The 27,875-nt window shown below is 44.3% G+C and overlaps 1 protein-coding gene and 1 pseudogene across 4 annotated transcripts in view; both read right to left on the reverse strand.

Moving 5' to 3' along the window:
• RHBDD1 (rhomboid domain containing 1) overlaps positions 1-27,875 on the reverse strand; it is a 118,758-nt gene that overhangs the window by 12,573 nt on the left and 78,310 nt on the right. The gene's annotated exons all lie outside the window — the stretch shown is intronic.
• Positions 21,406-21,773, reverse strand: LOC132495298 (large ribosomal subunit protein uL29-like; annotated as a pseudogene).

Consider the following 27,875-nt stretch of genomic DNA (forward strand, 5'->3'; position numbering starts at 1 on the left):
CCTCAGTCACCTGAGGGGCGCACAGACGTACTTCCTGGTGGATGAGGTCCTGCTGTAAGCAGTGGGTTCGTAACTGCCTGGCACAGCGGCTCCCTCCCTCCAAGGGATAAAACGCCAGTTGATGGTGCCCCTCTTTCACGAACGGGGGCAGGTCCCCCACTCAGAAACAACACAATCCCCAACGTGCTTGCTTTTTGCCCACATTCTCAGACAGAGGCAGAGAGAAGCACTGTTGATGACATTTAGACCTGTTTCATTTTTTTTCTCACTCCCTTCAACTTGAGTTTCAAATCAGAGACAGCCCAATGGCCAGCTTTTTAAGCAACAGCCCAAGGTAATGTTTTCACTGACTTTTAAAATCATAGCCCATTTGGAATTGGCCCATATTTCCCACAGAAACCTCAATCTTCTGAAAATACCTTTTAACCTTTGGGCATAGAAAAATGTAAGTAAATATCATCCCAAGAAATCAAAGAATAAGAAAGAAGAAAGATGGAGGGTCAGGAGGAGAACTCTGGAAAGGGACAAAGAAACTTAGATGGGGAACTTCTGCCGAGACCAACCACTGAGGGGTCACGTCCAGGTCACACTGGACAACTGTTGCCAGTGACTGTTCCTCAGGAGAAACAAGGATGTGGAGCCTGGGAGGGAAGGGGTTTGGGACAGCTGAGCCTAGGCTTGGTGGCCGGACTGACTGGCAGCAAATAAAATGATCCACGTGACAGGCCCTACACTTACCCACTGCTTGCATGTCACCGTCCTGCGAAACACGCAGCATGTCAAAGCTCTAGAGACTAGATACTGGATCTAGAAGAGTAATTTCCAAACTTTCATGTGGGTGAGCACGGTAAGAGGCAGATTCTAGGTTCTAACTTGGGAGATCCCAGATCAACGGCTGTGGTGAGACCCAAGAATCTGCATTTTTCAGAAGCACCTCGAGTGAGTCTGATGCTCCCAGCCCCACTCTGAGAAACTTGGATCTGAGGGATGCCGTACCACATTCTGGGGTTTTGTTTGGTTGTAACTAACGATCAGCACCAGCACGGCATTTGGTTTTGTACACACAGGTCTTCTGTTACATCTTCCCTGAGCCAGAAGCTCTGGTGGTTTCCCAGGTTGTGCTGTGCTCAATCCCGGACGATGTGAATTCTAAAAGTAAGACACCAATGCCACCCAGCTCTCCGGAAGATTCTATTAGTTATAACATGAGAGTGGACGAAACTGGCCACTCACCCAGTCGTAGGAGCAAAGCCACTCACCTCTGGATCCCAGGTGCCTGGGACCTGGTGGGCACGTCATAAATGTTTGGTGAATGAACAAAAAAGCAACTAATATGCTATCAGGGCTGAGCAGAGAGGGGGCCAGGAACCAGGGGCCCAGGCCAGGCCAACAGGGCTAGAGGACTGTGAGCGAGATGTGGGTAAATGGTGGCAGGTAGGGAATCTCAAGGCCCAAGAGTCTTGGTTTCTGGCCTCAGCCAACAACCAGCTTTCAAACCCTGAGACATAAGTGGGTGAGAACAGGTGACAGGAGGCTTCAGAATACAATTCAGTCTATTTGTTTCCTCTAACAAATGCATGAAGTTGGCCTGGGCTCTGGGGTTCCGTTACATTAGAGAACTTCAGTATCCAGAAGTAGGCCAAGATATGAGATGTGCTACGTACATCCATGTTGAATGCTGTAAACATTCAAATTATTTCTATTTTTCAGATATCATAAGCCTGACTGGTGCATAAGTACACATCAAGAGATACCGATATCAACGCATAATTATGAAAACAATCCCTGACCTAAGAAACTGTCCCTGAGATGTTGAGGAGCCAAGGAGAACGTCATGGTTCGAAGCTCTCACAAAAGCTGGAAGATGCTGGCATGCTCCTCTCTCAGGTGGAAACAGAGGAAGACGAACTCTTCTGGGAAAAGCCTGCGATGAGAGTGCATCACAGCTGGTCTCAAAGGTGCAGGAATCTCAGGGTGAAGGTGGGGCGGGCACCCCGAGAGCCACCAGCCCAACCCCACAAGGAAACAGCAGTGCAAGGGCCTCGGCAGATACACTTGCTGGGTTTAAAAAAAAAAAAAAAAAATGGCAGGAGAGGGAGGGGGAGGGAGACCCAAGAGGGAAAGTAACTGGAAGAAGAACGACATCCTTGTCAGCGGTCCGAGCCCCACGAATTTTGAATGGTTGGTGGTTTAGAAAACCAGGGTGGGCCCCTCGGCAAAGGCCTAGATAAGCTGGGAGGTAAGGACGACACAAGTGTATCCCTTCAGAGCGGAGCAGCTCTGAATGAGATAAGCAGCAGGGTGAGAGCATCTGCAGAAACGCCAATAGGCAGGAGCCTTGCTCTCTGCACCAGAAGCTGAGAAATGCTTCCTGTGGGTCAGAGTCGGCCTAGAAGTGGGATGGCTGTGAAGTTCTGGGATGCTATAAACTATCCCGGAAGTAGGACAGTCATCTTAAAAACACGCTTGTTTTTGTATTCGGTGGTATTTAACCAGTTACCTGGCGGTCCAGTGGTTAGCACTCCATGCTTTCACTGCCAAGGGCCTGGGTTCGATCCCTGGTCAGGGAACTAAGACCCCACAAGCCCTGTGGAGCGGCCGAGAAAACAAAACAAAACAAAACTAAACCAAAAAAAAAAAAAAAAAAAAAAACGCAAAAAAAAAAATTGCTCTGATGGTGTGTAACCTAACCCTGAGCTGAACTGCCACTTTTTGTTCTTTTAGGTCTGATTAACCCACTCCCACCCACGCCAAGGTCTGATCCACTAGTGAGAGGCAGTATGTGTGTTTGTGTGTGTACATGCATCCTTGTGTGTGGGCTCGAGTATGTGCGTTACAGACACGCCTTGCGACTGAAACTTCTCCCATAAACAAGCCCTCCCAGGAAGAGCCGGGGGCTTTCTCAGACTGCTGGCACACAGTCTTGAAACAGCCTGCCTCTAACTAACCTAGAATGGCTCAGAAGTGATTCTAAGGTGGACTGTGCTAGGGAGAGAGACTCAGTAACAAGAATGGCTTATTCTTACATGTCTGTTAAATAATTTCTAGTAAAACAAAACTTATGTTATGAACAGAAAGAGAGACCACAGAATGAAATTTTTTGAACTTTGAATTCCAAGTTGGGAATCTAGAGCGAGGCTTACCTTGGATAACTGATGATTTAGATAAGTGGAGAGGAATATGTTGTTCTCTGAGCATCTCTGGAAACAGATGTTTCATCTAAGTGTTTGCTGTATCCAGAGAAAAAGCGAGTACTACAAGGCCTACCTACAGTTTTTTTTTTTTCTTTATTGGAGTATAATTGCTTTACAATGTTGTGTTAGTTTCTGCCATACAACGAAGCGAATCAGCTGTATGTATACATATATCCCCTCCCTCTTGGACCTCCCTCCCAGCCCCCCATCCCACCCATCTAGGTCGTCACAGAGCACCGAGCTGAGCTTCCTGTGCTTTATAGCATGTTCCCACTAGCTATCTATTTGATGCATGGTAGTGTATATATGTCCATCCTAGGCCTACCTATAGTTTTAAGAAAGAAGCTTTAAAGACTGTGTCAAGTGTGGAAAGGAGATTCTGTGTGAGATGCATCCAGCGCATCTTAAAATCACGGATTTTCAGGACTTCCCTGGCGGTCCAGTGGTTAAGATGCTGCGCTTCCACTGCAGGGGGCGCGGGTTCGATCCCTGACCAGGGAAGTTCCACATGCCTCACGGTGCAGCCAAAAAAAAAAAAAAAATCATGGATTTTCAGAGTGGGGTGGGGGAGGACTTGGGATGATGGAATCCAATCTGCTCAGTTCAGAGCCCAGAAACAGAAGCCCAGAGAGGGTAAACGGGTCTCCCGTTTTGCACAGCTAATGGGGCAGAATCAGAACCCAGGTCTCTCAGTGCTCTGGTCATGTCACCAGACTTCATTGTTTTCCCTTTTAGCCATTTCATCCTGAAGAATCCAAACCTCCCTTTCAAGTCCGGAGTGGACGTCGGTGTTTTATACAAGCGCCTTCTGCTCCCCGGCTCTGTGGGCAGCACGGGAAGGGAACGGGCTCTGCTGCCAGACTGAGCTGCGCTTGAATACGGGCCCTGCTCCTTCCTCTGTGCTCCTGGACAAGTCACTTTCCTCACCGACCCTCACTTTTCTTATCTGTGTGATGCAGGAACCTATCCCTGGATTGCTCTGAATGGAAGGAACTAAAGGATGCCAGCACCTGGCTCAAAGTGATCGGGGGTCAGTGGTTCCTGCTACTACGCGAATAACCCCTTCCAGGCTTCCCCACCCCGGGAACGTCCCCACCATCCATCCCGTTAGTCCCACACACCCAGACCCCAGTCATCCTAGACAGCTTCCACATCCTCATGTGCCCACTTCAACCCACCACCAAATCCTGTCACTGTAACCTGAACCTTCCCCTAACTCGTCCCCCCTTCCCTGCACCTGCCATGTCGCCAGCCCTGCCTGAGCCACCTGCTTCGTGAGCCGATACTGGTGCCTGAGCCCCTAGATGAAGTCCTGCCCTTGCTCTGGTCTTCCAACCAGCCACTCTCCAAAGGGGAGCTGGAGAGCTTTGCCAGAACACGCATCTCATCCACTTTATCCTCTGCCTAAAGCCCTCCAGGAGTTTCCTTTCATTCAAGGACAAATATCAAACTTCGTACACAGCCCAGTAAGCCTGCCCTCTCTCACCTCCAGCTCCCAGGGACCCTTCCCTGCCTCCCCAAGCTCTCAGGAGAGTGGCCGCGTCCCCCTTTGCCCTAAGTTCTCCCAGGATCATGTCCTCTTTCTCCAAAGCACATGATGCCACAGTTAGTAGTTACATGGGACTCTGATGATCCCAGTCAAGTGCATCCTCCTTAGGTGGTGAGCTCTGTGGGCTGAGGGTTTGTGTTCACCTTCTCCCCAGGGATGAATAAATAAACAAACCAGCAGGAATGGGTGGGAGGGAGATGTGGAGGAGTAACTACTGTTCTCATTTTACAGATGGCCAGACTGAGGCTCGAGGAAGGCGTGTGACTTCCCGAGGTCAGGGCCCCCAGGAACTGGATGGAAGCGCGGTGGTCCTCACACACCACCCACCATGCTGCTTCAGAAACCAGCTCCCACATTTCTCCTTTACCATCCAACCTTTCTTCACAGTAGCCAGTGGCTCAGCAAAAAAATAGTGGGTTCTTTAAAAAAAAAAAAAATAGGAGGCTCTGAGGGCATGGGGGGCGGGGACTATAATTGTCACATGGAAAAAAGCAGAAATTGCAAGTTAATAACAGGGAGATTTTGAGTTTAAAAAAAAAAAATAGACCATCCAAAGCTACAAGATTTGTTGCTATTTAGACCAGATGGAACAACATTTCCAGAATTGTCTCTATGGATCTGAAGATTCTAGATTAAGGGCAAGTGACTTGGCCAAAGGCTTAGACCTGTTTTCCGACACAGGTACTCCTAGGCAAGGAAAAACAAGGGCGGTAAAAGCCCCAGCGAGGTTGCTACACCAGGATGACTGATCTAAATGGAACACACTTCCATGAGTCATTTGTAGCTTAAAATACTATAGAAAAAAGCATTTATGAAACATGCCCAAACAGTCTCCCTTTGATGTGGCGAGCTCTTTTCAAACCACATTGTTCAAATTTATGTTAAAATGCAAACCCTTCATGTTTACAATGGTGCACTTGGAGGAATAATATAAAAGTACAACTGCTAAGTTTCAAAGACAAGACTTATAACCTCAGAACAATGGGGCATTCCCAGCGCAAATTTATGAGTTGTTAAACCTCAAAAGGTTTCCTCAATTAGCAATGAAGGTTTTGACATATTTGCAGCCTGGTATAGGGGCTGCTTTTTATACAATTTGGGGTGTACTGCTTTTATCGGAACTTTTCCTTACTTTTATTGACCTCGGATGACAACCATTGTGCTCCTCTCTGGGCAGCGTTTGATCCTGCTAATTGTGCCGTGGAGCTGGGACGGCATTTCACGGTTTACCATTGCTCCTGGGGCGCACGACAAATTATACATAATGCATTGCGTTGTAATTGCTGCATTGTGAACTTGGCTCGCTTTCCCAACATAAAATACCGACATCCAAGTAGTTTTATTATAAAAAACCATAAGGGATTCTTTTGGATTATAAACATCTGAAGACATAACGTTCTCATGAATTCCGGTGGCTATTTTGGACACACACGGGGCGGGCAAGGCTGAAAAGCAAATCAAATATACTTCACATGAATGTTTACAGAGAAAAAGAGGAGGCAGTCACGAAGGCAAGGCCATAGGGAATGCAAAACAAAACAGAGTAGGAGCTGAAGGGTAGACAAAAGTCCAAACTGGGAAATCAAAGAGGCAAAAGGTCTAGTGATGGCCCTTGTCTCCCTGGGCCTCAAGTTCCTCCTTTTGAAAACAAAGGCACAGAACAAAATGACCACAAAGGTCCCTTTTCCATGAAGATAGGAGCCTCTGGGGGGCAGTGACCTGTTTTCCAAGTCTGATTTGTCAGCACTAGAAACCTGTGTCTTGTACCAAACACACAGCTTCTCACCACTGCCCTGTTGGTTTGGGGCCTCTTAGAAAAAGATGATGCCTCTTTAAAGGGCAAGGGGCAGAATAAATAAAGCACAAGTTTTGTATATGCAATATGATCAAGCGCAAAAAAACAATCACAAGAACAGTACAGTGATCACGCTAGATGCCCACAGCAGGCCGCAGTCACAGGACTTGCTGCAGAGTTGGAAGCAACACCAAGGCACCAGGGGGTGCCCTCTTAACCCTCCCTTCTCCTCTCTCCCTGCCCCGGGACAGCAACCTGATATATGAATTCAGCCTGGTTTCTTTCCACTTCCTCTCAGGGAAATGAATGTCCTAGAGGAGCCAGAGGTGCTCCAGCAAGATTCCAAGCACAAGGGGTCACCTGGCAGCTCAGCCGGCCACACAGGTCACACAACACTGGACTGTGTTAGAACCGTGGCTTCTCTTTGAATCCAGGCCACAGACAATCCAACGTGCAGTTGGTAGGCTGTTAACCTCCTGCCAAAGAATTCTGTGTCCCTCGACTGACTTCTCCTCCCACCTGGTTCAAGAGCAAGCAAATGGCCCAGTTAATGGCAAACCGAATTTAAGACTTAAATTTGACAACAAAGTATGCTTAGAACTTTGAGTGTTTGGCATAGAAGGGTCAGAATTCTAACTATTTACTTAAATTATGACACCCAGCGCTGCACAAAAGGCATCCTGGATGAGAAACACACCGGCTGTCCATATGTCAAGCTTGTGGAAAGCCTGTGAGGCAGCGTGGGCCTCCTCCCCCAAACCCTCGCGTCTACCGTGGGCGAGGCAGCCATTCTGCCACCAACTAGTTCACGTGAACAAAAGGGGACACTCAGGAGGGGGCAGCTAGGAGGGCAACGGTCAGGATTACAGTTTTACGACAGAATACTCTTATTTATTGGCCCTAGAGTTGTGCTAAGGCTCACAGACATGTTACCAGGGAGTTATGACCAGCTGTGATTTTGTCAGTGAATGAAGCACATCAAGGTTCTTCTCTGGTTATCACTCCTTAAGAGAAAATAATAGGAAATTCCCTGGCGGTCCAGTGGTTAGGATTCTGCACTCTCACTGCTGGGGGCGTGGGTTCGATCCCTGGTCGAGGAACTAAGATCCCACAAGCCATGCGGCACAGCCGGGAAAAAGAAAAAGGGTTTGGGGGGGGGGGACTGGGCAGGGAAAGTGAGAGGCCATATCTAGGAATTGTTTTTGGAAACACTCCCAAGGCAATGGACTTTGCTCCAAATAAAGAAATACCAGTCTTCAAAGGGGGATAGTTTTGGGTAAATGGCAAAGCATGAGGAAGCTGAGTAGCAAAGGGAATATGAAAATACTACCTTCCCAACAAATACCATATGCTATCACTTATATGTGGAATCTAAAATATGACACAAATGAACCTTTCTATGAAACAGAATCACGGACACAGAGAACAGACTGGTGGTTGCCAAGGGGGAGGGGGTTGGGGGAGGGATGGAGTGGGAGGCTGGGGTCAGCAGATGTAAGCTATTATATGTAGAATGGATAAACAACGAGGTCCTACTGTGTAGCACAGAGAACTATACCCAATATCCTGTGATAAACCACAATGGGAAAGAATATTAAAAATGTATATATATATATATATATATATATATATATATATATATATATAACTGAATCACTTTGCTGTACAGCAGAAAATCAACTATATTTCGATTTAAAAAAAAAAGAAAACACCACTTTCCCAACTTCTTTAGACAAAACTAGGCCTGAGGTCCCCCCCGTCAGGCAACCACTTCGTAGTCATGAGCATCTCCAGTGCAAGAAAACATCTCACACAATTTTCTTGAGTAATTATTTCCCTAAACTGATGCCAGGAAAATCTTGTTCTTTCTCTGGGGAGAATATACTTCGGGATTCCTGCCACAAATTAAATGGTCTAGATGAGTTTAGAGAGAGATCATTTAAGGACAATCAAAAAATTTATACACACACACACACACACACACACACTGGAAAAAGAAAATACCAAACGTGAACGAGAGTGCCTAGGTTGGAAGTCCAGGTAGGAAGCCCATGAGGAAGGATAGTACCAGGGAGGCAACACAAACTCAAGAAGGGTCCTGCATCCCTCTATTTTGAAGTCCAGGTCCATCAGGAGATCTTAAAAGAAATACATAAAAAGAATATAGCAGTGGAATATAGCATCTCCAATTTTTATGTTATAGGCTTCCTTCCCCCCTCTAACTTCAGTTTATAAACTGAAGGCTTCAGTCTTTTGAATACACAAGGACACTTGTGCACACACAACCAAATCCAGCCAAAAAAAGAGAAATAAAAAACCAAAGCCATTTCAAATATACCTCAAGCAAGAGCTTGATCGAGCGTCTGGACTCCAGAGACAAGTCTGCCTGGTCATAGTGGTATTCCGAAGGCAGGTGGCCAATCAGAATTTGTTGAATGACTGAATCCCAAAGAGTTTTCATGGATGGAGGGTTAAGTCCCATCGTTTCCAGCTCCTGCCTTGACCCACAAACTCAGCCATCCAGGGGCGCTGCCGGTTTTTGGTTTAGCCCTAGTCTGCCCTGGAGCAGTGAGATCCATCTAGAGACCCTGGGGATCCAGATAAGCTGACAGGAGAAATTGCTCCTGGTGTCCATTTACATAAGAAAAATGAGGATCCACTTTTCTAGGGGTGAAATCAGGGCTGAGGAAGAAAAGGATGGCTCTTATACAATCTTCATCTCTCTCTCCCCTCTCATGTAGTCCCTTTGCATTTCTTTCTTTCATAAGAAGGGGGCTCTCTAGCTTTCCAACATGTTCAATAGCTACCAAATCCGAGAACTCTGAAGACAGACCACGAAGATTCACCCTTGGATTAAAAAAAAGTCACATCTCGTGAAAACACAGACATCACAATGAGAAATACCTGAGAGAAAACACTTAGAGTTCGAAACAAAACAAAACAAAAAAGACAGGCAAAAAACACTTCTTTGGTTTTGTCAAGAAACTTATTTGAGTATTTGAATGTTAATAATATCCACATTTATCCCACACTTGTAAGGCAAAGCAAATAAACCATAGCAATTAAACAGAGAAAAGAATGATCACCCTAAAGTGGCTACTCCTTCTTAAGAGCTACCAAAATGCAAATAACCTGTAGCCTGTTCCTTCTTGTGCCTTAGCTGTAACAGAGGAGAAAACTGGCTTGGAAAAGAACAACGAGAGAAAGACAAGGACTACGTGTTGAATGCACAGTTTGGTGGACGTCCACCATGACGGCCGTGTAAAAGAAATAAGCCATCCAGGGCTGACATGGGCTTTAATATAGTACCAGACTTTACCACTTACTATTGATTCGTTTGTTCATTCTTTCACTCTTTCTCTTACTAGGTGATCATTCATCCAACAAACATTTATTAAGCACTTTCCCGGGGGGGTCTGTGATAGGTGTGGGGTGCACAGGAGTGAATAAGAGCAGGGGGATGGCTTTATCCACTGTAGAAACAGAGCTCAGGGACTAAGCCTGTGAAAACATCTGAGATCTCAAAGTAATTAAGTGGCTCCCTCAGTGAAAAAAAAAAATCTATAAAACCGAAAGGTAGTAAGTATTTGATTAAATGCCTATGAAATGTACCATATCAATCATTGATATCTCAACTCATAAATATGACATATATATTTATAGTCATTTATTTAAATATATATTTATATACTACGGATGGGCTGTCACATGTTTCAACACGTGAAATGACACGGGGTCGGGGTGGGGTTTCTAAAATTAAAAGCCCACAGAAGTCCTCAAAAGTCCCCACAGGATGGACAGGACATCTGTGCTCTCCTGGAGTTTACAGTGTAGTGGAGACAGAGGCACACGCCAGTAGCCACAATCACCTTGTGAAATATCTAAGGAAGTTACCCCTCTGAGCCTCATTTTCTTCATGAAAAAATAACCTACTGAAAACCAGAAACCATGGCCTTCGGGGGCAGTTCTGAGGTCCAAGTTAAAAAAAGAAAAAAGATGGGAAAGTATTTCATAAGCTCAGAGTGATGAGAAGTAAACTTTTAACCCCTTTGGTCTTTGCCCCTCCTGGTAGTAAATGCTTCTTACTATGTCGGATGCTACACCTGCCGCTTACCTGGGAACTGCTGCTCAGACCAGAGACAAATCTCTACCATACCCTAAACATAAGGCTGCTCTGGTGCCCTTCTGCAGCCCACAGATGTCTCTGATGGACAGACACACGTAAACCAGGACGCTTCATGTAAAGATAAAACTTGGTCTGTATCGTGAGATTCCAAAGAGACAGAGGTTAAAAAAAAAAGAAAGAAAAACAAAAAATCAACCCCTCCCACTTACACTGGTAAAAATGAAACCATTTTTCAATTAGCTCAGCCCTAAGCAGACACCACCATCTATTTTGCCCTAAGAATGCAAAGCTGTGGACTCCTCCTAAAGTCAATTTTACTTCTCTCTTTTGTAGACATTTTATGAAATACCTTAATCTTCCCAGCTGGCAACATTAGTAGGTAAAAGAGGAAAATGAACTCAGTTTTGGAAAGAAAGGATCATGTGGTATAACACAGAAATATATCCTAGGAGGCAGTCTGGTTCTATTATTTGTCCTTTTTCCTATTCTTCTTCATGGGCTCCCTTTTAGGGAGCGGGCTGGGATGGGGCTGGGGCAGGGTATGACCAGGTTAAAAGAAGCCCAGGACACAACATCATAAACGGAAGAGGGATAGCAGTTATAAGCTTCTGCAAATAGAACCTGGCCACTTCAAATGTGTACGACTAGACCCTCCTTCTGGCTTCAAGATTTCCTTTGTGTCTCACCACGGGATGTGTGTTAGGATGACATACAACGTGTTTAAATAAAACAAGAAAACAAACCAAGAAAAATTCTGCATGATGAAGAATGAAAATCTACTAAAAATACTTTACAATGGCTTCAAACATGAAATCACATTTACAAATAACATTTTCATGACTTGGGCATAAGTGACTCAGGAACATATGGATTAAATTTCCTTCAGAATGCATAGGGCTTTAAAAATCAAGCAGAAACTTGCTTGGCAAAATTAGCTTTGTTTGTAGAGCAGAGCTCTGGGGAAAAAAAGAAAAGAAGTTTGTCAGACGGCACTCGCTTTGGCATCCCTTCTCTGGTGCTTTCTTTGATGACCAAGTCAACTGGCTACAGTGGCCATTGCCTAGGAACAACTTTCTTGGAAATCGTTTAACTCGCTTTCCCTATTTAGGCAAAGTATTCAATAACTTTATAATAAATGACTCTCCCTAACCTCGACTATCTCAAGCATCAAAAATCATGGTCTAAGGTCCACTTCTGTAAAAAATGTTGAACCATCTTAGGCAGAGAGCAAATGGCTACCGCATCTTTGCGGCAATCAGGTATGACTGCATGTATAGGGATGTTTTTATTTCCTATTAATCCATTTGGAACTAAATACTTTTTCCCCCCAAATTAAAGACACACATTTTAGACAGAGCCCACAACAATCAGGCTCTGTTTTACCTGCCCAAACTTTTTGGTTTCTTTCACCACACAAAGTTCACACACGAATACTACCACCACTAACATTGCTATAATATAACCTTAGCATTCACAGTGTTTACTGTTTCCAAAATGCACCCTCACACATCACCTCATTCCATTCTGGGGGATAGTCATGACAAGTATTTAACCCATTTTTAGATGAGGAAACTGAGGTTCGGAGAAAGGTCATATAGCAACAACTAGCCATTCTTCAAATACCAACTGTACTTTCCTGTCTTGGCATCTTTTATTGTTTATTTTGATAATTTTTAATAGTCATGTTCTCTAGAATACCTATTCCCTTTATCTCCACTGACTAGAATCTCCCGTTCTTCAAGGACCAGAACATATACCACACCTTTCAAGATGTGATCCTTGAACACTAATTCTCCAAGCAGGATGATCTTTTTTATGTATCAACTGGGCTAGGCTACAGTTACCGATTATTCAGTCAAACACTAATTGGGGTGTCGCTCTGAAAGCATGTGGTAGATGTGATTAAGTCTCTAATCAGTTGACTTCAAGGGAGATTATCCTAGTTAATCTAGGTAGGCCTGATTTAATTAGCTGAAAACCCCCTAAGAGCAAAGCTGAAGCTTCCTCAACAAAGAAGAAATTCCACTGATGAACTGCAACTTCAGCACATGTCCCAGAGTTGCAGCCCACCCTTCCCGAAGGCCTGCCCTACAGACTTCAGACTTGCTGGTTCAGCTCCCACAGTTGTGAGCTCCTCAATGAGTCAGGCACTGCTTGTTACTGGATCATGAGAAAACAGCAAGCTTTTCATGAAGTTCATAGGGCACATTTGGGATATCTTGACTTAAAATATCTCTTATGTGACATTTATTGAATTCACTCTTGGGAATCTGGGGTCACCTCACAAAGAGGTGGTCCATTTTCTACATCAGGTTCTCAAAGCGATTCCCAGACCAGCATCAGAGCATCACCTGGGAGCCTGTTAACCAGTCAAATTCTCACACCCCATCCCCAAACCCATTAAGTCAGGAACTCTGGGGGTGGCACCCAGCTCTCAACACAGGAAACCGTTCTGTTTAGTGTGTAAGAGAATCACCCGCAGAGCTTTAGTTGAACTAAAGACTGTTGGGTCTCACCCAGGACACATGGCTGTTTACATGTAAATGAATTAAAATTAAACTAAAAAAGCAGTGCCTCCATTGCACTAACTACATTCCAAGTGCTTAGCACATGTGGCTAGTGGCTACCATGCTGGACACTGAAGATAAAGACCAGGTCCATCACTGCAGAAAGTTCTATAGGATGGTGCTGCTCTAGAGCCCCTGAGAGGGACCCCCAGGAGAAACCCCTCCAAACATACGTCAGGTACTACAGGCAGGGAAAATAGTAATTTCCATTATTAGCCTTACACTGAAAAAGCACAAGGCCAGATGGTCCAAATCAAAGGCAAATGTCCCTTTGTGATTAGGCTGCTTCTCACGTGGGCAATTCTCTGTAGCTTAGGACTGTAGCTTAGGATGAGTGGCATCAGGGATTTATTTATTTAACACTAGTTAAGGCTGGGGAGCCCAGCAGCAGTAGCACAGGCTACGTGAGTCATCAGAATCCTTCTTTTTCTTCTTTCACAGGGGTGGGGGTGGGGATTAAGAAGCTCAAAGCCTTTAGAAGCTCAGGGCCTCTGCTTTAACGCTGGTGAAACAAAGGACAAAAGCAGGGTCTATATCGCACCATCAACTGTTCACTTCCTGAGACAGCTCCTGGCAAGGCTACTGCTAACCTCTGTGTTGCTAAATCCACGGATCATCTCTCAAGTCCTCATCTGCCTGGGAACACTGGGGCATTTGGCACAGATGGATACTCTTTCCTCCCAGAAAAAGATTCTTGTCTTCTAGGACCACCGGCTCTCTTTTCCTCTGGTTTTCCACCCTGCTTCACTGGTTCCTTCTTCTCCCTCTCCTTTGCTGGTACCTCTTTTTCCCTCTGACCTCGTTATGTTGGAGACCCCAGCGCTCAGGCTTTGACCCTCTTCTCCATCTTTACTCACTCTCCCTTGGCGATTCCACCCACTTCCATGAAGTTAAATACCATTTATATCATGCCGATGACTACCAAATTTTTATTTCCAGACCCTACCTGTAATCTGCTCTCATACAGAACTACCTACTCCATCCCCACATGGAACTCTCATAAACTTGTCACTCTCTCCAGGTCCAAGACCGAACTCCATTTTTTCCCCTGCAAACCTGCTCTATCTGCATGTTCAGGTTAATGGAAACTCCAACTTTCCAGTGCCCTCAGCCCAAAACTTTATTCCCCCTTCAATTCTCTTTCCCTCACAATCACCACCATTCTGTCAAAGAATCCTTCTGCTCTACCTTTGAAATGTATCCAGAAGCTAACCGCTATGCACCTCCTCCACGGCTGCCATCCGAGTGGGAGCTGTGGTCCTCCCTTGCCCGGGTTACTGCAACAGGCTCCTAACTGGTCTTCCGGCTGCTACCCTCTGCCTCTGTCTTCACATGGCCTATCCCTCTGTGTCTGTCTTCTCCTTTTCTCTCTCTTATCAGCACATGTATCATTGGGTTTAGGGCCTACCCTCATCAGGATGATCTCACCTTGCCAGTGTTACTTTCATTAGACCTGCAAAGCCTCTTACTCCAAATACAGTTGCATTCTAAGGCTCTGGGGGCATAGCTCTTTTGGGGGTTAGCATTCACCCCACTATGCTGCCCCACAGACTATTCTCAACACAGTAGCCCCAGTGAGCCTTTAAGAAATTAAGTTAAGTTATGATACTCTGTGCTCAAAACCCTCTAATGGCTCCCATCTCACTTAGAGAAAAACCAAAGTCCTTCTGCTGGCCTAAAAGGCCCTATGTGATCTGGCTCTTATACCTCTCTGTCCTCACCGCCTACTATCCAGTCGTAACAGTGGCCCAGACTAGTGGATGTGGATTTGCGACACGTTTTGACTTAGCATCAAGATCACCTGGTTACTGACAACACCCAGGAGGTAACACCTGACGAGGAACAAGTTGGGGAGGTGGAAAAGGTATGTACATGCTGCATTTGAGATGTCCTTGAGTTCATTTATATATTGACGTAATTTCAGAAAGAGATCTGGGCTGAGAAGATCAATTTGAAGTATAGATCGTAACTATAAAGCCTTAAGAAAAGAGGCCCAAGAATGAAGTCATTAGCAAAACGGATATTCTGAGGTGGAGTAGAGGGGGGTGAGCCTGCAAAGGAGACCAAGGAAAGAGGTCAGAGCAGAAGTGGGAAAGCCAGGAGGGTAGGCATCAGGGGGGAAAAGGGAGGAAAAGAGGAGGGTTTCAAGGAGTGGACAGTTATGTTAAGCAAATCTGGGGAAGAGAAGTGTCTCCGGGCCTTAGCAACATTGAGGACGCTGGAGAACTTGGCTAGAACTGTTCCACGAGAGTAAAGGCGGGCAGCAGCACGACGGAAGAAGTGGAGACGCTGCAGACCGTAAGTGGAAAGGAAAGGTGGTAAATGAAAGGCAGTTGTGCCATTGGTCTCTCTCTCCTTGGGGATGAGTGTGGAAAGAGACTCGAGTAGGTTTCATTATTGACAGGAAGACTCAAAAGCTGAAGACAGAGGGAAAGGGGGATAATCAGGAACAACAGCTTTTCCTGAGAAGTTAGGACAGGTAAAGGATTAGCTTTTGGTAAGAGGAAAGAGACTTCCCTGCCCAGCGGTTAGGAGGGACAAGTTAAGCATGGGGGTGGATACAGGTAAGTTTGTAGTTTTCATCATGGGATGCTGAGGGCATTACCTACAGGTGGATTCTATTTTTGGGGTGAAGTCGAGGACAGGTGAGATGTTGATATCATTTATAATAGATTCAGTTTACTCTGTTGGGGCACAGTCTCCAATTGGGCTCAGCTGCCAGGTGCAGGGTCCGAGAAGCCTAGTGGCTGGGCTCATCTAAGTCTGTGGAATTTTTCCATATAGGTGGATGAAGGACTGAGCATCAAGGCACGGAAGGTATCTGTAAGAGAGTAACTGCAACAAAGGACTGGAAATCTAAGCACTGGATGTAGGCAAGTAAGACAAGAAGGGAAGGAATTAATGGACTGGAAAGGGGAACCAAGAACACCTGCAGCTGAGTACCCAGAACTTTAAGGTCACCTAAAAGTGGTCGAAACACTACATACTAAGTCCATGAAAGCTAAGAGCCCACTGTATTTAACACAAGAAGTAAAGGAGTTTTAGATACAACCACTCTACCACCAGGGTACCAAGTGCCACCCTACTTGCAATCAAAGAGAACCAGAGGGACCTTTACATTGAAAAGGTAAGAAGGAGTTACTGAAATTCAAGGAATATCATTCCAAATCTGGATTTCATACCACTAAATCACTTCCAAGTGATGTGCTTTATTTTATTGATTTTGCTATAACTGATTCTATGTAAGTGTCCTATACACAAGTTTACCTGATTCTTTATCATCTAAACTTACCCTCTGGTGCAGTGGTTCTCAACAGATTTTGCCCCCTAAAGGAGAACTGGAAATGTCTGTAGATATTTTTGGCCGTCACAACTGGGAGGAAGGGTGCACAAGCATCTGGTGGGTAGAGGCCAGATGCTATTCAACATCCCACAATGCACGGGACAGCTCCACCCCAACGAGGAATTATTCAGCCCCAAATGTCAATAGTGCTCAGGTTGAAAAACCCTGCTCCAGAACAAACATGCTTGCAAATGTACACTATTTACATCAGAGAGAGGAGGGCTCAACTTGGGATTCAAGTAACAAACTGTCTTCAAATTTTCTGTACCATAAATATACCAACAGACTAAATAAAACTACCTTAGTTTTTAGAAAAACATCAATATATTAGTACACAAAACCTTCTAGACATAGATATGTAAGAAAGCACATGGATGCCCTTGATGACTTCTTCCTACCTCCTTCCTTCCTTGCCTGGTTTTTCCCATTCTCCTGTTTATTTCTCTCCAGAAGGAGCTCTGTTCTTCACCAATTCCTGCATACTGGAATATTAAATTCCAATGATAAATTAACTTTGACAAAATTCCTTTATCGGAAGTAAAAGTGAAAGTCTGAAGAATTTAGTTAGCTGGCCTTTTGCCCATATACAGAAATGATTAAAGACTAGACTGCGATTAAATTCTGAGCAGAGTGACATAATTAGCAAATTTATGAATGGGTCTTCTTTTCACAGTTCTACTGTCAGGACTAATTACTTGTATTAATTAGAACTGTCAACACATGAATATGCTTGTTGAAGCCGCTTCCTATGGTAAAATACGAGACTGGTAAATATGAAGACACTTGGAAAGATGCAAAGACTTTCATTTATTAGCAACTCTAAACGATGCAGAAGCACTGACTGCACAAATGAGCCTTGGGGATTGACTGTAAATGGATTCCTAGTTAATGAATTTGTTCTTCCTTGCTTAGGCATTAGTCTTGGTTTAGTGTTTGGACGAAATATTCAATATATCACTACTTTAGAAGGACTGTAGCAAGAATAAGGAAAAAATTCTGCAAGTTACTGGAAAAGTAGAGTAGCAGGGATGGTTAAGGTGAGCAAGAGAGAGTTCCTGTCTCGTCTTTGATTAGTCTGAGATCTAGTGTAAAACAAGTTTTAAGAACTGCTTAAGTGAAACGGGAAGGACAGCTGGGGGATTAAGAACTAGAGTTTGAGACCCAGTTTTTTTTTTTTTTTTGTGGTACACGGGCCTCTCACTGCTGTGGCCTCTCCCGTTGCGGAGCACAAGCTCCGGACGCAAAGGCTCAGCGGCCATGGCTAACGGGCCCAGCCGCTCCGCGGCATGTGGGATCTTCCCGGACCGGGGCACAAACCTGTGTCCCCTGCATCGGCAGGTGGACTCTCAACCACTGTGCCACCAGGGAAGCCCTGAGACCCAGTTTTAACTCTATGTGACCTTGGGTAAGTGGACAAGTTACTAAGCCTCTCTGTGCCTTGGTTTGCTCATCTGAAAAATGGGGACAGCAATAGAACTTGTGGAGGGCTGTGGTGAGCCTTAAATGTCAACATATATAAAGGGCTTAGAGCAGTGCCCAGCACAAGCTGCGTGCTGGCTGCTACTGTTTTCATAATCATCACCTGGGATGGCAGTAGAAACAGAATTTCGAGCTCCAAGAATGAGATCCTTGGAGCAGGATGCAGTGCTTTGGAGTCAGATAGAGTCGAGGTATGAATCCAGGCCTATTACATTTAATTTTTAAGCTTCAATTGTGCCCTACCTCATGAGTCCTTGTAAAAAGTAAATTTTTAAAAATGCATGAAAGGTACTTGCTGTGCTTGGTACATAAAAGAGGTTTGCTAGGGCTTCCCTGGTGGCGCAATGGTTGAGAGTCCGCCTGCTGATGCAGGGGACACGGGTTCGTGTCCCGGTCCGGGAAGATCCCACATGCCGCGGAGCGGCTGGGCCCGTGAGCCATGGCCGCTGAGCCTGCGCGTCCGGAGCCTGTGCTCCGCAACGGGAGAGGCCACAGCAGTGAGAGGCCCGCGTACCGCAAAAAAAAAAAAAAAGAGGCTTGCTAAATATTAGTGCTTAAGCATTCATTACTATTATTATCTTTTTGGAGGAATCTCTGAGACATTGAAGTAAATGCCAAAAGAAAAATTTTAGTAAGTGAACTAAGGTAAGTGGAGAGAGCACATGTGAAAGAGGAGAAAGGGAAATGAAGAGGATCTATCGAGGGCCTTCTCTGGGAAGGGTGTCCTCATCCCCTGTCTCAAGCGGCCGTCACCACAGCCCCAAGAGGAGGGTTTAACTCCCCAGCCACAGAATCCCCCTAAATCCCCTAATTACTTTGTTCACTGGTGAAGGAAAGACAGCTGGGATTCCAACTGGGGCCTGAATGGCTGCGAAGCCCACACTGCGTCAAGGCGTGAAAGCCAGGCTGCAAAGGGCTTCATCACAGACTGCCGGGGAAACAGACTCTAAGCTCTTCCTACTTTTTTCCTTCCCCCCACTTTTACATATATTTAAAAACACAGTCATCAAATTCTTGATAGGCAAAGCTTGTTCCGACTGGCTAGGTAAACTTTACCTGATAACTGCCATAAAATAACTACCGTAAGACAATTTTAAATTAAGGCCGGTTAATCAATTTTTTAATCCTGTTAAGTACCAACTTGGCAACGGTCCACAAAAGAGAGAATTATTCTCGTTTTATGCTTTGTCTTCCAGAGACACACATTTCTGACAGTGTGAAGATGGCCCCACTCATGGAGGCTGCAGGGAGCATTTGGGGAAAGAATGAGAAGCATCTCCTAGGGTCCCTCCCAATTCAAAAAGCCAATGCTTCTGCATGCAGCAAGATGTCGATGCTAAAGTTGATTTCAATTAAAAACCCATTTCTGTACAAATGTTATAAAACTAGACTAATAAACTGTAAGTTGATGACTCCTAATTTTGTCTTAAAAATTATGCGATACCTTAAAGATCAATCTGGCCAAAACTCCATAGCATCAAAATAATCAGTGCATAAAAAGAAAATCTAGTTGTAGGATGTTCTGGATCCATTCACAAGAAAGCTCGGTTAAATGCAAGACGCCAGTAAATCTGCTGGAGTTCCCAATGTCATGTTAGAAAGCAAGCTGCTCCAAGCTGCTCCCTGGAGCCCCTTAAAACTTACTTTAAAGGACAGACCTTCCCCCCTCTACTCTAGTTACTCACTAGATAGTTCTCGAAGCAAATGCAGGTACCAAAGGATGTTACTGACAGGTAGTGGGGGATATGTAGTAGTAATGGTCAGAATGTGCATTATTACTCTTCGAATAACCCCATTTATTTTTTTGATTGCATATTGTTCTTAAAAATGAACTTGGGGGATATGGTAAAAACAGCTCTGAATGGGGAGTACGATGATGTAGATTCCAGCACTAGCTCAGGGACGGTTAAGCCGTGTGGCTCTAGCCAACACCCTGTCTTTCTAGGGTGCAGTGTGCCAAGGTGGTTAGGACCAGGCCGTTTCTAAGGCTCTTACAGAGTTATAATCTAAGAATAACTATATTAACAAGAGCTCTGTGTAATTCTTATACGGCCAAACCGCTGCCACAGGGCTCTTAGGCTAAGGTTTTTTGCACAGTTGCTGAAAGTGTCAGCTGAGCTCTCCTCAAATGGCAGTTGTGCTGTCAGGTTATAATCGTCTCTAATTGGTGCTTTCGTGAATTGCAAATTTCCTAACCACTAGAAGGCCTGAAAAGGAATCTCATTCCTCTGTAATAAGAAACGTGTTAAAAGGCAAAATAATTAAAAAAGAAAGCACACTATGAGCAATAATCATTAAAACTCACTGCTTTATGTTTATGTTAACATTCCTCATCAGTAAAGAAAAGCCTAGAGAACAGAATAGACAAAAAACAAACATGCTATTTTATGATTTCTTAATTGCATGATTTCCAATAAGAATTCGTATGTGAAATAAGTCGGTCTTAATGGTTTCTTTTCTTGTCATCGAAACATATCAGGAAACCATCCACAGCCTTTCCTTCCTTCTTTCCATCCATCCATCCCATCCTTAAATATTCCCAACCATCAGGCACCCTTCTCTTTGATTAGCAACAGTTTCACCCAGATAATAGCTATTTTGGTTGATGCCTTCCTAGTTCCCTCCCTCCACCTTTCCTCACTCTCTCTTCCACTTGACTAAGTTCCCTGAAGGCAGAGAATTTGGTTTTTGTTTCTCTTCATTTTTGGGGAAGAGAGATGGCTACCTTGCTCATATGTGGCATAATATGGGTTTTCCAAATATTCTAAAAATTACATAGAAAGAATTTAGAAATCTAGGTAACTACTAAAATGGATGGTACTATCTGTACCTTCAATTAAAAAAAAAAAAGTAGGGCTTCCCTGGTGGCGCAGTGGTTGGGAGTCCGCCTGCCGATGCAGGGGACGTGGGTTCATGCCCCGGTCCGGGAGGATCCCACATGGCGCGGAGCGGCTGGGCCCGTGAGCCATGGCCGCCGAGACTGCGCGTCCAGAGCCTGTGCTCCGCAACGGGAGAGGCCACAACAGTGAGAGGCCCGCGTACGGTAAAAAAAAAAAAAGTACCCATTGTCTTCTGCTAGAGCTTCTTAAGAGCGACGCAGAGAGAAATGGGAACTTCTCTCCGTGGCCCTCAAGGAACTCCCCACCTAAAGACCTAAAGCCCTGCGAGAATCACCAGGGGAACTTATAAAGCAATCCCAGTACCTGGGCCCGCGCTGCTATCTTTGTGCACCTGCCCTCACCCCTGCCCCACCAGCTGTATATTCTGATTTATTTGGGGGCCAAGGCACTGATCTTTTTTTTTTTTTTTTTTTTTTTTGGCCAGTATGTTTGTTTTGTTGACACCTGGATGCTCAGGCCTTGACCGCGTACTTCCGGAGTGGGTACAGCCACTCCTTCGCTGCTGCTTCTTGGTCTTCAGGTTCTCTTCGTGTTTGTTGGGCTGGCAGCGTGTGGCACGCGTTTTCTTGGGCCGCAGATGCAGGGGCTTATGCTTCTTGCCCTTATAGAATTTCCTGAGGTTCTCTTTCTGAGTCTGGTTTATGATGGTGAGTACACGGGCGATGGATTTGCGAACAACTCGGATCTTGGCGAGTTTGGAAGCCGTGCCGCCTGGTACTTTAGCCACGCGTAGCTGGGACAGCTCCACTTTCAGGTCCTCCAGCTGTTTCAGCAGCTCCTTCTTCTTGCCGCGAAGGTCTCGAGCCTTAATCTTGGCCATGACTGTAGAGTCAGCCTCCGCCACCTTCTCGGAGGGAAAAAGCGGCACTGATCATTTTTAAAAGCTCCCCAGGTGATTGTAACAGGAAGCCAGGATTGAGAACTACCAAAATCTCTGAAACCCCTCCTCTAGTTACTTAACAAATGCTAGTTAACTATATGCTTGGCCTTTCATTGTCTTACAGGCCTTGGATGCACCCACCATTCATTTACTGAAACACATGGTTATTCTTTTTTCAGAAATCAAGTGAGGTCACTGCTCGAATACATTTAATTCTCCTTGATGTCAGTGAGCTGCAGCTTTCATAAAAGTCCACTCTCCTTCATTTAATATGGTCTTTTCTAACTTTCCATTGAATTGGAATATTCTGTCTATAGTTAGCTGAGTGTTACCTGTGGCTTGGAAAACAGCTGGGGATTTCATGTTCCCTAGACTTTCACAGGTCTCCACTGAAGGCCCTGAAAACACTCAACCATGAAATCTGCAGTAGAAATTCCCATAGGAAGTTTAAAGTTGACCAAGAAGACATTAATAACCTCTATTTGAAAAACTTAATTTGAAACTTTTTGATAAATATTTTACAGAAAACTCTAACTCACTAAAATTTCTAATTTCATTCCAATAGGAATGAGTATGAATACAAAAAAAGTTCACTAAGCTAGTAAAATACTAATAGCATTTTGATTATTAATATTAATTATTAAATAAGTTGTTATGATGATGATCATACCAATACAATATGAAAGGCAAAATGATGTCATGGGTAATAAGTACATAGACTCTGGAACCAAGACTCCTTGTGCTCAGATCTCAGCTCTGTCACTTATTAGCTATGGGACCTCAGTTTGCCTTCCTTCGGTTTAGTCTCTTCTCTGAAACGGGTAAACAGTAACACTGAATTGGTGGTTGCTGGATTGAGTGAACACACATGCGCATACACACTCATGTGCATGCACATGCACACACACTAAACATGCATACACGTCACTTATAATGGTGCCTGGTGTGCTGGAACTCACTCAAATTCCATCTCTCTCCCTGCAACCCAATCCCCATATATAGCAGAGTGAGCTTAAAATCCAGATTTCACCTTATTGCCCTCCCTACTTAAAAGTCTCAATGGTTTCCCCTGTTTCCAGGGTCAAGTACAAAACCCTTAAACACAACATACCGGGACTTTCACAACCTGATACCCACCCATCTTGCCGCTCTGGTCCGACAATGAAAAATATATTGCAGCCACTACTATCGCAGTACCTACAGTGGGCCACCCTCTCATCTCAGGGCCTTTACCCATTTTCTCTGCTTCCCTTGCCCCTTTGTTCACACCCTTCACTAACTTCTCATCACATTCAGGGAAAAACCAAAATCCTTAGGTGGCGCATGGTCTGGAGCCCACTAATTCAAATTTAGGATCAATACCTTGATTGCCCCAAACTTAGATATGATACATTCATTCATATGAGAAAGGACGCTCACTCCCTAAATATGTGCCTGCCAATCTGTAAGATAATGAAGGTGATAGCAGGTGTTATGACGTCATTAAAGCCACTCAAGAGGAAAACCTGTGAATTCTGAGTTTAGAATAAATAGTATCCTGTCTGTATACCTCTCTCTTCTGTTTGCTGTAGGTGCAATATTTAATTTATTTCCATGTTAAATAGTTGTTGGTCTATTCATGTAACTAAAACAGCAGAGAAAGACACCCTTTTTAGAAAACACAAGTCTGGGTGTTTTTAAGGACAGTGCTCATTTGATCTCATTATTCTGCCAGTTAATTGACAGGAAAGAACATCCTAATTGCTCATTAACTCTGAAGATGTCCCCTTGTCTGGTGTCAAGGTCTAAGAGATACAGGGTACACAGCAGCTGTACAACTGCTGCTGCTTTAGGGGGACAAAGCATTAGGTTTGCACAGTTAAAAAACAGCAGATGTTCTGATACGGGTTTCAAACAATCCCATCTATAATATGGTAGAATTTGGTGGTGAGTTATTTTCCCTTCAGGCTAATAAGAGGAACCACATCGCTGATTAAATATTATTTTCTGGGGCCACAAGGTTTTTTTCACGGCTACCGCTTATGGAAACCATTCTTGGTTGGACTGTAAACTGCCAAAATGGCAACTGGTTTGAAAGGCTCTCCGAGAAAGGCATTCCTTGGTGCTCTTTCCCTCTACCCACCCTTGTCCCTACATGCAAGACCATCTGGTCCTGTGATAATAAGCAAGAGCATAAGAAGAAACAAGCCATCAACACAGGCCTGCACAGTGACTATTCAGATCCCTTCCTCAAAGCATACAAAGAAACCCAGAATTCCAGGAAACAGCTATACCCACTTACCAAGAAGCACTGTCTCCATGCTTCCCTGATATATAAAACATTAAGATGATAATAATTAGCAAATAATTAGGGCTGCCAAGGGGTAAGGAAACACTGTCATAACCTGACAAGTGTCATAGTGTCAAAGCTCTGCTCAAAATGGGCCTCGCTGGCCCTGAGTTGTCTAAGCCAGGAGCTCATTTCCCTCCTCACCCCCGTGTGTCTCGCCAAAAAGCATCCTCTACACAATGGTAAACTACTTGGGGCTTAAAGTTTATCTTTGTCACAGCACAGTGTGACAAAAGAAGGGCCCTGCTAACCCCCAGAGACGCAGCTTATTTAAAGTTATAATGAAGACAGCAGGTGTTCCATACAGATGTCTCTTCTTTTAGAAGACACCTATTCGAAACACTTAATTCTCCCTTAATCTCGGTGGGCTAAGCTGCATTTTATTTCAGCATCACCCGAGCCAAAAGCAAACTGTTTCCCTTTAGTCTTACTGAGCTGAAAATTAAAAACAACCAGGTTTTGGGTTGTTTTGGTTGATTTGCAGGGAATCCTGAACACGATGATTCTAGAGTCAACTCCCATTGCTTTCTGGTGACAACGAAAGCAACTCCCCAGAAAGTAGGCCAGACTCCCCCTTTCCTTGGCGACCCAAACCTCTGAGGGCCAGTCACCTCACACCTTCCAGTGAGAGGAAGCAGAACAGATCTGAAAGGACTGCACTCGATAAAACGTATGCTGCTTTAACTTTTGTAAACTGTAAAGTCAAATGGAAATGCCTAGTGCCATGGCACTAAAGCAGCCTCAAACTAAGACAGGATCCAGTGTGTTCTGGAACCCTTAAGAAAGAAATCATTGTAGCAGCCAGGGGAGAGCTAGCTACCAGTCACAGGAACCACTGGTCTTCTTGTCCAAAGTGTATGGATACCTTTAGCCTGGAAGGTTGGAGTCGCGATGAGAAGGGAAAGAAGGAAACGAGCAAAGAGGAAAAGTGGAGACAGGATGCCGAGATCCTGGTTTGTATGCTCAGCTCTGCGCAATCTCCCTCAACACTCTGACAGACCATAAGTAGCCCACAGAAGCTGGAGGTGAAGGTGTGAGGTGTAGTTTTCTCTGCATTTCTCTACAAAAAATGACCTGATGCCTTTAATGGGATGGCACTGTGGAGAATATCAAAGAAGAGGAAGGTCAATATTAAATATTTTTAGCAATGCATAGGTTTTCCTATTTTTTCTTAATAAAGGTTCTCCGTGATTTTGCAGACATTTTAGAAAATGGAGTCAAGCCAAAACAAGAAAGTAAGTCACCATGATCTTATTTCTGAGAAATAAGGATGAGTGGCATTTTGCTAAATATTATTCCAATCTTTTTTATAGTACACTTACTAGGTCTTACAAAAATAAATGAGTTTCTACTAAGACTCCTGCTATATCCTGCTCATTTGACTCACTGGGAACCTGCTTCTATTTTTAGTGGCTAAGTATTATTCTAGATCATGATTTATTTCACCTATTTCCTGTTGGGGCATGATTAGGCCATTTGCGAGTTTTCCAAAGCAGATGATTACAATGTAATTTTAATCAGCTTAATATTTATAGTAATCTTAATAATGCTGTGCAATTTTGGTCCTGTCTTGCAACAAAAGTAGATTTAAAAAACACAGATGTGACACAGGAAGATTGCTGGTCCCTAATTGAGATGCTTGAAGATATATAAATATATATTATGCATGACTCTCACATCTGGCTCTCCATAACGAAGTTCAACAGAATTATAAATAGTTTTGAATCCTTGGAGAACTGCCATGTGATGAAACTAGACCACTCTGAAAGCTATTTGTGATTCTATAATAAATGGAAACCAACATATGACTTGATTTTTCTCACTAGTAAAACAACACAACAAAACGGATGAACACGTGCACCTCTGAGTGAGATTCAAGAGGCTGAGTAAACGACAGTGAAAATTCTCACGTGAATGATTCACGTGTAATATTAACAGGTGGCTCAACATAAAATTCTGTCTTAAAGCACACTTAGTGCAAGCACATTTATTTATTTTTTTGTTATGAATCTTCTTTTCTAAAAAGAAAGCCACTGAAGAAAAATTGAGTCCTATTTAAATGAACAATGCAAATATCCTTAATTCAAATGTCACTAATTGTCCCTAGTAAAAACAGTATTTTCAAACTCATATGCTATGATTTTTGGTAGAAACAAATCACTGCCCAGCAGATTATTTATGATTGTCTATAGGAAGCATTTTTTTGGTGTGTGTTCTATTAGGCACCTGAGATGCAAGTTTCTTGTGTAAGAAGGGCATTCTTTCCCTAAACAAACTATTTATGTCACAATTTTTAATTAATGTCAGGATTTTTTGCTTAAAAAAAAAAGACAACCCAACCAAACAAAAGAACTTAGCCAATCATGTGAGGACAACAGTAAGAGAGATGTCATTGTCATTCTACAAGTAATACTGTTTTTTTAAATGTAGCTAAGACTGTTCTATAGTGACCACACCTACCAAAGAGTTTTCAGTGTTCTGATTTCAGGATGATCGCAATGGCCAATCCACCTCCCAAAACACAAACATAACTCCAGCTCGGCCATGTGGGCTGACTATGTGGAAGGCTACACACAGGATCATGCTGGTCTCTTCCATAACTGACAACTCACGACAGCCTAGAAGTGCTTTTTCTGAAGAGGCCCCCAACTAGGAATAGAGAAGTCTGGCCGTCTTGCCTGGTGTTTACCACTCAGAATGTGACCCCGGGCCAGCCATTTAATTTCTCTGTGCTTCTATTTCCCAATCTAAAACAATGGCTATAATTACAAATGCTTATTTCGTAGGGTTCTGTGTGGGGATGTGAACCTTCCTAGCACAGTAACCACGAGGGAAGAGGTACTGCTTGTTGACCTGGAAAGAATTCACCAAAACATCTACAGTGGTTTCTTCTGGGTGCCTGTATTATGGGTAGCTGCAAGGATACACCTCAAATGTGATGTGGTTTTTCTCTGGGTGGTGGGGTTACGGATCACTTTCTGTCTTCTTTTTGGTGACTTGTATTGATTATTTTCCACCGTGCATATGTTCTGCTTTTATAACCAGCAGGACAAATGCTTATCCAGATTCTAGAAGACCATAATAACCGAGTTCAGGGACCCATCATCACCTGTCTCAGGCCCTCAGCACCATCCACCCCGGGACATCTGGAATTCAGTGAGGACTTCCAGCAAAGGAGCTGAGTGCTGCCTATTCCCATGGCAAAACAAAAGCAGAATCACGCGGCAATCACAGCACACATCTAACAGGTGTTAGCACACACACATCAGAGCAGTCTCACACACGTCATCACCTGCCTCCCCTCCTTCTGAAGGCCAGGGGGACTCTGTCCCTGCGGTAGGAGAAAGCTGAGAGTCCATTTGCAGCCAGCCTGGAAGGCGGATGTGGAAGCTAATTCAGGGGTTCAGCTCTGCTCCAGGGTGGACACACAGGAGCCCAAGGAAATGTGGATCCAATCTAGCACCTTCCAGGAAGGTCCTGACCCCCAGGCTCTTCATGCCTGGGGAACCCAACCTACGTCACAACAGCATCCCCCGGGCAGGACACCATCCACAGTAATTGGGCCATAGATATAAATGATGGGATATTAAGTCTCTTGACTTGTCCGAGTCTGTTTCCTCATTGAGTAAGATCAGGTGTCAGATATGCTGACCTCTAAGGTCACTCTCAGTGCCAATTATGTTTGAAAATGGTTCAGCCTTGTCTCATTCTCC

The sequence above is a fragment of the Mesoplodon densirostris genome, chromosome 8, assembly GCF_025265405.1.
Source record: "Mesoplodon densirostris isolate mMesDen1 chromosome 8, mMesDen1 primary haplotype, whole genome shotgun sequence".
Classification (NCBI taxonomy): domain Eukaryota; kingdom Metazoa; phylum Chordata; class Mammalia; order Artiodactyla; family Ziphiidae; genus Mesoplodon; species Mesoplodon densirostris.